Below are 11,315 nucleotides of genomic sequence, written 5' to 3' on the forward strand. Positions count from 1 at the left end.
GGAGCCAGAGTGGAGCGACTGTGTCACGCTCCCACCCACACATCCGCTGGATGTGACCGCAAATAATAATAATAATGGATACTTTATTGATCCCCATGGGGAAATTACTTGTTTTTCTCTGCATTTGACCCATTCACTCAGTGAAGCAGTGGGCAGCCCACTAAGCAGGCGCCCGGGGAGCAGTGTGTAGGGACGGTACCTTGCTCAGGGGTACCTCAGGGTAGCCGTTAAGTGGATTCGAACCGCCGACCTTCCGATCATGGGGCGACCACTTTACCTACTGAGCTATCCCTGCCCCTAAACATGCCCCTCTATACTTTTTATGTAGCCCGGCTGCTCCAGTTTATTTGCTGATGGGTATACCGACTGACGACTCGTTCAATTAAGGTAAACACAACTATGTCACTGTTATGAAAAAGACACACAGCTTAACGTCTTATAATTCTACAACATCTAAAATCACTCAGTTAATTTGTTTTCTTGATTAGCCGCTAGCATACGCAATGTGTTGGAGGCTTGTTGCTAGCTAGTTAGCGATGCTATACAACTGTTACTCTAATAGTCTGTATTATTGAATGATTCAGTACTCCTTAGGTTTTGTTATCCATTTTTTTAGACAGCGATAAGATCAGCTGCACACTCCACAGAGGACCAGAGTTATTGTTAATATCAAAAATGTAATGCTGTCCTTTGAGATTTTAACATTTAAGACTGTGAGTGTAATGGATCTAAAACTATTTAAATCCCAGAAGATGGATACACCCAGCATTTAATGAACACTGTGATGGGGACCTTTGGTTTGTGTAATGTTATAAATACTCGGATACTCCCCAGACTGATTAATGAGGAGTTACTGAGGTACAAGCTTTTTTTTGCTTTTAATTTGGTGTTACTGTTTTTACAGATGTGGCAAGAGACTTGAAAACATGCTGTTGTTTGCACATATTTAATAATCAGCTCTGCACAGGAGCTGAAGCAGAGTGCAGCCTGTTGCTTTTACAGCATAATACTTGTAATTAGGGATGGGCACCGGTTCTGACATAAACGGTAGTAACCAGACCTAAAATCAGCGCAGATTTCGGTGCTTTATTTCGGTGCTTTTTGTTTCCTGAGATGTGATACACTTCAGATTCTAGCCAATCATTTTATGTTTCCAAGGATAGTAGGCGGTCCGAGGTACGTACGTTCTTTTAGAGCAGAGCTACAGATTAAAAATGCCCAGCGGTCAAAAGTCTTCACAGGAAAAAATGCAAACTCAGCAACCTGCAACAAGTGCTTTAAGGTGATACTGTGCAAAGGAGGTAACACCTTGAATCTGATGAAACACCTGGTGACGCATAGCGGGTTTTTTTAAAGCCGGGTTTTTTTTAAAGCTGCGAAATGCACCGTACCTACTATGGGTGTGGTGCCTGTTATCGAACCGGGAGTTAGCAACATCCCCCAAGAACCCGAAGAGGAGAGTCCTGGCCCCTAGCCCTGTCAGTGTAGCAGAAATGATGACAGCAAAACAAAACTAGAATTAAATGAGATAATTGATAAAAAAACAAAATTCTTAGTACAAAGACTACGCTTACAAAATTATGAACATGGTGATAAATCCAGTCAATTTCTAGCAAACCAGCTAAAAATAAATAAAGAAAAAACAACTATATGTGCTGTTCAAGATTTATCTGGGAACACAATATATGATCCGATACAAATAAACAACATTTTCAGGGATTTCTATAAAACGTTGTATTCACCACAAATAAACCCATCTAAAAAAGAAATTGATCAGTTTTTGGACAACATAACTCTTCCAAAATTATTAGACACTCAAGCAATGGCACTGGATTCACCACTGACACCAGGTGAACTCCAGGAAGCCCTGATAAGTATGCCCTAATAAGGCTCCAGGTCCAGACGGCTTTCCTGCAGAATTCTACAAAGAATTCTGGTCGATTCTAGCACCAGTTTTCTACAGAACGTTGTTGGAAATTAAAGAAAAGGGCAGACTTCCATCAAATATGAATTTTGCAAACATTAATCTCCTGCTAAAACCAGGCAAAGACCCTGTATATCCCTCAAGCTATCGTCCAATATCCCTTATAAATGTAGACCTTAAAATAATCTGTATAGCTCTCTCAAAGAGACTGGAGAAAATAACCCCCCTCTTAATTCATCCTGACCAAACTGGTTTCATAAAAGGTAGGCACTCATCAACAAATACACGTAGATTACTTAATTTGATAGACTACTCATACAGTAAAAACCTAGAAACTACAATATTCTCTTTAGACGCAGAAAAAGCATTTGACAGAGTTAACTGGAAATTTCTATTTGCAACTTTACACAAATTTGGTTTTGGATCCTCTTTCATAAACTGGTTAAAAATATTATATAATTCCCCAACAGCTTGTGTTAGAACAAATGACCAGACATCATCCAGCTTCTGTCTCTTGAGGGGCACCAGGCAGGGATGCCCACTCTCCCCTTCACTGTTTGCAATTTTTATTGAACCACTAGCAGCAGCAATTAGACAGAATTCAGTAATTAAGGGCATAAAATGCAAGAACGTGGAACATAAAATCAGCCTTTATGCGGATGATCTGTTACTCTTTCTCCAAAATTCACAAACCAATATCTCTGGGGTGATTGAATTGATAAACTCTTTTGCAAGAATATCAGATTACTCAATTAACTGGTCAAAATCTACAGTCCTACCGATTAATTGCTCCCTCCATAATTCCTCTTCTACACCACTGCAATCGGGAAATATAAAATATTTAGGTATTAATGTTTCTCCCAAGCTTGCAGATCTAACTAAATTAAACCATATCCCACTTTTAAAGAAGGTAGAAGATGATCTGGCTAGATGGAAATGTCTACCCATATCACTCATGGGAAGGGTTGCCGCTATAAAAATGATGGTCTTACCAAAAATAAATTATTTATACTCAATGATCCCAACTAAACCGCCACAAGATTGGTTCAGATCTCTAGATTCATGTATGTCCAAATTCCTTTGGAAAAATAAACCCCCACGTATAAGCTTAAAAACACTACAAAAGACCAAGGATAAAGGAGGACTAGAACTGCCTAACTTTCAGCACTACTTCTTAGCCAACAGGCTTCAGTTTATCTCAGGATGGCTAAAACATCCCCTCTTAGATGAACCTTGGCTAGATGTAGAACAAGCACTTTGCAATAATCTAGAGATCTCAGACCTACTATTTATCAGCTCAAACATCCAACGACATGAATGCTTTAAAAGCATCAACATCAGCTCTTCTCTGACAGCATGGTGGGAGTTTCTAAAATTGACGGCATCTTCATTAATCCCATGCAAACGTACACCTATCTGGAACAACCCTGACATATTACAAAACAATAATATGATAAACTTTTCAGATTGGAGTGGTAAAGGAATCAAATATTTAGAACATATACTAGAAGGAACAGAATTTATTTCATTTGACGGACTAGTTACACAATATGGGATCACCAAGAAAAGATTTTTAGAATATCAACAAATTAAATCCATAGTAAAAAATAAATTTAAACCGGGTCAAGTTGAACTACAAACACCACCAAGTGTGGTTCAATTTCTTACTCTTAAAACCCCCAAATTACTATCCAAAATATACAGAATGCTTTCTAAAACAGATGAATCAATATCACTTCCTATTGCAAAATGGGAAGCGGATTTATCAGTTAACTTAGACCTAAACTTCTGGTCTCAGATTTGCTTAAAAACCTTTCATCTAATTAGAAATCCCAGTCTTCAATTAATTCAATACAAAATATTACATAGAGTGCACTATACAGGCAGTGTTGGGGAGTAACGGAATACATGTACCGCCGTTACGTATTTAAAATACAAAATATGAGTAACTGTATTCCGTTACAGTTACCGTTTAAAAAGGTGGTATTCAGAATACAGTTACTTTGTTGAAATAAATGGATTACATTGCCGTACTTTCCTGTTTCATTTTGTCGCGGGTCAGGACTGTTTGGGTTTTGTTTGACAGCTACGTTCTGTTGTTCCAGGCGGCAGCGTTACGGTTGCCATGGTTACAGGGTGATGCTCTCTCTCTGTGACTGTGTGTTTCCTGGGTGAGAGAGCGCCTTTTCGTTGTTGTTGTTGTTGTGCTAAGCTAACAGGCAGAATGCTACAAGCATAGCTCTAAAGAATGTAGCATCATGGGCAGTGTAGTCCGTGTTGCAGGGAGAATGGACTGCCATACCCGTTATGGGTCTGTGAGCGCGAGGAGGGAGAAAAAGGGGAGTGGAAAGGTACGAGTTGTCATCGAGGAAAAACGGGAGCTGGAAGCATGTAAATATAATAATAACCACTGCAGCCAAGAAGAGTGCCTGACGAGCCCAGTTGTAAGTAAGCTATTAAGACTCGACTGTACGCCGTGTTCGTGTTTTCCTCCGAAAACAATAAGTTCCGTTAGAGCAGCCTTTCAACCCCTCTCTCTGTCTCTCGCAAGAAAAGTTGACCCGCACAACAAAGTAAAGCTATTTTTCGGCTACGAGGCGACAGGGACCCCGCCGTATTAGCCAGAGGTCCCTTTACTACAGTTCGGAGTCGCGGACCTTCAGTAATAGTAATAAATCACACAGCAATAGTACATTCACGTTGTTGTAAAAAGCATGATAATATATTAAGTAATCCAAAGTATTCAGAATACGTTACTGTCATTGAGTAACGTAACGGAATACGTTACAGACTACATTTTGGGGCATGTATTCTAGGACTGAACGATTATGGAAAATAATCTAATTGCGATTTTTTGCCCCAATATTGCGATTGCGATGCGATATGCGATTATTTTTTAAGGTCTTTGTCTTCTGTATTATTAAACAAAGACAAGCAATACATCATATAGTATGGCCAATACTATATTACATTAATTTTAAACTGTTCTTTCCTGGAAGACAGACCTCTGTTATGATGACATGAGGTGATGCATGAATTGATGACTGACATTTTTATTTAACTTCTTCAATCACAACAGTATATTTGAACATACACAATAGTTTATTTTTAGCTTACAAACATCTGAGCATAAAGTGCTGACAAGGAACCCTGGTGTAAACATTAAAATGAAAGTCAGTACAATGTGCAGATTGCAGAAATATACATAAAAAAAATCAGTGGCTTTACCACACTCAGTTTTTCGACATCTGTGAACTACTAGACAGTCATTCAATTAAAAAATAATATTAAATAAATAAAACTAATAAATAAAAAATACACACATCTTACTGATCTCTGCAGTCAGTAACATTACACATAAAGTGCAAACATAATAGCAATTGTATAAACACACACACAAACACGCCTTTAAAGTTTAAAGGCGTGAAATTGGACGGTCTAGCCTTCTGATTAGCTAATCAGAAGGCTAGTTCTGATTAGCGTCACCGCTGTCTCGGTGGAGTTTAATAAACTCGGCCGTCTGCTTCTTGCTATCTAAAATATAACCAGACACTGGTGTAAATTCTCGACTGTCTCATACTTCTGTTTAATAAGTTTTCTGTTTGACGTTTAGTCAGCTGTGTGAAAACCAAGGAGGAACCCACCCGGGGGATTAATAAAGTTTTATTTTATCTAATCTAATAACTTTAATCTCAGCCAAACCGATTTACTCACGAACAAACAAAACACTGAAAAAAGCCCAACAATAACATTTTTAGGTTGTCTAAGTGACTTATATATTACGTTTAACCCGAGCAGCGAAACTCCGCGGTGATCTGAAAATGATGTGCCGGGAGTTGTGCCGTTCTCGGCCGCATCAGTAATCCTCGAGCTCCCGGCTAGCTGTCGAGCTGGTGGGTAGCAGACGCCTCTGAAAACGTCGAAGCACTTTTGCAAATATGGGATATCTTGATAAACCGAGCAGATATTTGATGTTTACACAACTACTTTCTCGCCTGAAAATATGTTAAAAGTTTATTTTGTGACCCAGAAAGATTAGTATGAGTAATTTTAAAACTTAGTAGCGGCCGCCATTGCTGGAAACTGGAGTTTGGCTGGGCCGCGCTATGAATTCTGGGATATGGTAGTAATTTGGACAGCCTTATAATCGCAGTATAATCGCAGCCTTTGCGGTTAGAAAATTGCACTTGATCATGTCGCGATATTATCGCAAATGCGATATATCGTTCAGCCCTAATGTATTCTGTATTCTGTAATGGAATACATTTTAAAAGTAACCTTCCCAACACTGTATACAGGTCATCGGATGTTCAAGATGGGCTTTACGTCTACCAACAACTGCTCACACTGCCAAACCAATTCACCGGACAATTATATCCACGCTCTTTGGTTCTGTCCACCAGTTCAGAAGTTTTGGCGCGAGATATGTGAAGACTTATCGAAGTGTCTGAAATGTAACATTCCAACTTCCCCCTTAGTGTGCTTGTTGGGCAGCTTAGATAATGTCACTTCAGAAAAGAATATCGCCCATATGGTTTTCACTGCCCTATGCATAGCCAAGAAAACAGTCCTCATGAACTGGAAAAATAAAAATAATCTTAATTCTAACCAATATAGAAATTATCTATTAGATTACATTAGTTTTGATACAGCCTCTGCCACCACATCCGATCAATTGCTCTGGGCTCCTTTTATCAGCTCCATCACCTAGTGGGGGTGGGGGGTCATAGTTTGGTCCCGCCTTCACTGTTGTGATTGGTGTGGGGGTAGGGACAGGCTTAGGGCGTCGGGGGGTTCCCCGGAGGCATCTTCCTTGGGGGGCTCAACCTGGGGTAGCAGTCATGTCCGGTTAGGGGCTCTGTTGGCTCTCAGGTGACTGTTTCGTCGCGGCTGCGTGCAGCGGGGCTAGGGGAGGGTCTGTGCTGACGGACGTGGGTTACTGACCTGGTAGCCTGGCTGCCCCTGGGTGGGTCCGGGATGGGCGTGAGGTTCTGGGGGCGCTCCGTTTCTGGGCTGGGGGGCTTGGGTCCTGGTTGGTGTGTTGCCGGGGTTGTGGGCGGGTGGGTTCATGGGGGCCCAGCCCTGGAGCAGGGTGCCGCCAGTGCATCGAGCCACCTGGGGGGCTCTTCAACTGGTGGGGGAGATTGTCACATCTTGCAGGAACTTTCCTCTCTTCAGGAACTCTCTCTGCAGGAGGGGGAGATACAGGAGAGGTGGAGGAAGATCTCAGCCTGGGCGTTTATTGTCTTATGTAGTCTGGAAGATGAGTGGATGGTGGGGTGGGTGCAGTTTTCTCTGTGGTGGGGTTGGGTGGACTGTCCTGGGCTCTGTGGGGCCGGGAGGCGCTGCTGCACTGGGCCCCGGTCTGGATGGGCCTGGGCCCCCTTTCCCTAGCGGGTCGCGGAGTATGGGGGTGCCTACTGGGGTCAGCAGGGGAGCTGGCCCCAGGGAGGGGTCACTTGCCCCTCCCTTCCTTCCCTCCCCATCTCCAGCTGCCTCCCTCTTCCCGCTCCACCACAACCACCCACACATGCAGGACCTTGGAGTAGGGGTATGTCACCAGGGTGCAGAGGAGGCTACCCCCCCCGTCCCCTTCTGGCTGCCTCTTCCTCAATTTTATCCCACAACTTAGACATTCACATTACTCACACTCTCATTACACATACATATAGGATCTTGGGGGTGGGCACGATACACGGAATCCAAATTACCATCAGGGTGTACACCTCACCCCTGGCGTCGTTGCCCACCTCTCAATTTTAAATACACGTAGACATTGAGGGCTAGCAGGAGGGACCATGCTCTTACGTGCTGCTCTCTGGCAGGTAGCTCCATGCCCTCCTGGGTTTTAAATGCACCTTAGAGCACACATGCATCAACACTACAATGAGCGGGTGGAGGGAGGTTTGGAGTCTTCTCTCACCCCCATTCTCTGCGGCCTGCTGGAGCGGGGGGGCTAGGAGGAGGAGTTGGCCGTCCGACTGCGGTCTGGAGTGTGGGGCCTCCCTGCTGCTGCGGAGTCGGGGCGGTCTGCCTCCCCCCCACCGCAGGGAAAAGGGTAACACCACCTGGGTCTGGGTGCAGTTCCCCCCTCCAGGGGCAAGGGTACCTAGACCCGGTTCGTAGAGTACGCTTGGGGAGTGTGATCGTGTGTACAGCGTCTCTTTATGTCTGTCTCCACGTTGGTTGAGTGTGGAGTAAGTGCATATGAGAGCATGAGGGTGGGAATGGATGTTTGTATCTGTGTGTGCCTGTAGGTCTGTGTCTATATGTCAGGTTGGGTGTCAGACACCACCTCTCTGGGGACATCTCAGGCCCTCCAAGGTTTGGAGGCCTATCTTCCCCCACCACCACTTCCCCTGCCAGTGGCGGACTCCCTCAGACATCGGTGCGTTGGTGGTTCTTTGTGTCTGGGGATGGGCGTCCAGGTACACACCGGCTCACTCCTTGGCGGCCGCTTATCGGGGCCTGGAGCCTGGGGCTCGCTCGGGCCACTTCGGAGGTGGGGTGCCCCCGGCCTCTCGGCCTGGGGCTCGGTCACTCAGGCACGGCTGGCTGCCGGCAGAGCTCACGGGCGCATCACTGCAACTCCCCCTGGCTTCTGCTCCGCGGCTGCTGAGTGAGCCCTCATCTGGGACTCTCCTCAGCTCTTTCTGGGACAGTGGCGCGGCTGCCCCTCTGTTGGTCTTCCTTGGTCTCTTGTGTTCTGGGGGCCTCTGGATGTCTGGAGTTTTGATCTCCTCCATACCTGCTTCATGCCCCGGAGGACGGGGCTGTGGCCCCCCCACACCCTCTACCAGATCATTACATGAAGGAACCTTTTAAAAAAACAAGCGCGTCCATGCTCACAGGTGTACACACTGGTGATCTCACCCACAAACTACACCCTTTTTGGCTTCTACCTCAAAGCACACTGTGTTCTGTTGATCTTATGTGCTGCACAATAATGTTTAAGATTTAGTATTTACTGTCATATTCCCATATATCATTGTGATGTTGTTTATTCTATTACTCTTGTTCTCTTCTGCTTGTTTTCTTTTTTCTTTCTCAGCAGGTGATCCAGGTGATCGATATATGCATTTTTTTTCTTTTTCTTTTTTTTTCTGCCCGTTCTGTTGTTTTTTGCCCTTCTCCCCCGTCCCTCTTCTCAGCGGTTTCTCTTTCCCTCTTTCTTTCTCCCCTTCTTTCCCCCAGTCAAGTCTGTCCCGTATTCAGTAAGTGAAAATAAAATAAACAATAAAAGGTGAATCAAATGGACCATTACGACAAGGCTGGGATGGTCAATTTGGTAAAGTAAATCCGTTGGGCATCTTTCTTTGCCTTTAGACAATAATTCTGATGGCAAAAGAGCCAAACGGGACAGGCAAAAAAAAGAAAAAAAAAGAAAAAAAAAAAGAAATGATGACGGATGATGATGGCAGCAGCAGCCGTTCTTTTCTGTGTCAGTAGCTTAATGTTGTTCGTGTGTAATTTACGTTGAGTACGCTAACCACTTTATTACATTAATGCATGTAAGGTAAACTAGCAAAAACTCCCATCACCCCAGGGAACACAAACTTGGAGTAATCAGGACCCTACACCACCAGGCAGAACATGTTCCCTCTAAGCCTGAAGGAAAAAAGAAGGAACACACACATGTAAAGAAGCACTCAAAACGTGCGGCTATCCTAAATGGGTGTTCCTAAAGTCAGCAAAGAGGCACAGAAAAGAAGATCAGACAACAGCGAGGGAGGATAAGAAGGACAGATGCAACAACATTGTCATCCCCTATGTAGCCGGTGTATCAGAGAAACTCAGGAGAGTTTTCTCCAAGCATGACATCCCGGTGCATTTCAGACCCAGCAACACGCTCAGACAAAAACTGGTTCACCCGAAAGACAAAACTCCAAAACACAAACAACAATGTGGTGTATGCTGTACAGTGTAGCGAGGAATGCCCAGACCTCTACATTGGAGAGACCAAACAGCCACTTCACAAGCGCATGGCACAACATAGAAGAGCCATCTCCACGGGACAAGACACAGCAGTCCTTCTGCATCTTAAGGATCTTTCGAGGATGCCAATGTTAACATTTTGGACAGAGAGGACAGATGGTTTGAAAGAGGAGTGAAAGAAGCCATCTATGTCCACTGTGAGCGACCATCTTTGAACAGAGGCGGTGGTTTACGAGACCAACTGTCTGCCATCTATAATCCAGTTTTGAGTTCCCTAAACCAAGTTTAGGTGGAATTAATTTTTTTTCTTACTGCGTACTCGCTAGCATGATGGAGTTTCTATACAGCTGGGTGGGTGCTATGATGTTACTGATGTTGAACTTTATTTTATTCATAAGGTTAGTTTGTAGAGTTGCCAACCATCCTGTAAAAAATGGAATTGTCCCATATTCAGAGAAAATATTACGCGTTTCGTATTGAGGTGAAAAGAAACACAGTTTGTCCTGTACTTCAGCTACAATGAAAAAGACACAAAGCTGGAGTTATTGTCTTTACGCTGCAGCTGTTTCTTCTTCTCTCATTCTCTCCCCCTCCCTCTCTCGTTTCTACTTCAATCATGAAACTGATCAATGATCAGCTGATCAGCTTTTCTCTCTTGTTTGTTTATCGCCCACTTCGCGCCAGAAAAAAGAGGATGTCGGATGTCGCGCTAAACAACAGCACCACGTTTAAGCTTGATCAGCTGTTGTTAGAATTTATTTAATATTAATTTCTAGTATCAGCTGATGTTTGCTGGAGCCACAGCTGTAAAAGCTGCTGGTCATGATATCGGTTTGGTTATCTGGTGAGAGGGAAACATGAAGATGAAACCAGGAGATGTCCTCACTGAATCATCAGAGCTGAACAGGTGATGGAGAAACAGGTTTACCTTTTAGGTGACATGAATGAGTTGAAGGGAAGTTATGAACTGTTTCTGAGAGACAAATAACACCAGGATCCTTTTCTAAGTAGCTGACAACTGGTAACTGTGCAGGGCCGGGTCTAGCAAAGTGTTGCCAGGGGGCCAGTTAGGGCATTAACAGGGAAAGGGGGGCACAAAGAAATACTTTTCTTTGTTATTCTCATTTAAAATGTCTATCTTTTAAAAAGTAATTATCTGAATCTTACAAATGATTGATACATATATACCATCAGAACAGTGTGCATCACTGTCACAACGGCGTTTGTTTTCATTCAAAGCCTTTATGATTTTTCCTATAATGGTGGGCCAGTCTCTAGTCAAAATGCCCAGGCCGATTTTTTTGTCCCAGTCCAGCCCCGTATGCAGCTCATCTGCAGTCTGGTGTTACCTACATCTTCCTTTTCAGAAGGCAGAATTTCTGAGTTCTGAGTACAATCAAAGGACCACGACTGCAGTTTTGGTGTTGGATGTAAAAAGCGCACATGACGCTGTGAC

Source organism: Astatotilapia calliptera, chromosome 15 (assembly GCF_964374335.1).
Source record: "Astatotilapia calliptera chromosome 15, fAstCal68.1, whole genome shotgun sequence".
Lineage (NCBI taxonomy): Eukaryota > Metazoa > Chordata > Actinopteri > Cichliformes > Cichlidae > Astatotilapia > Astatotilapia calliptera.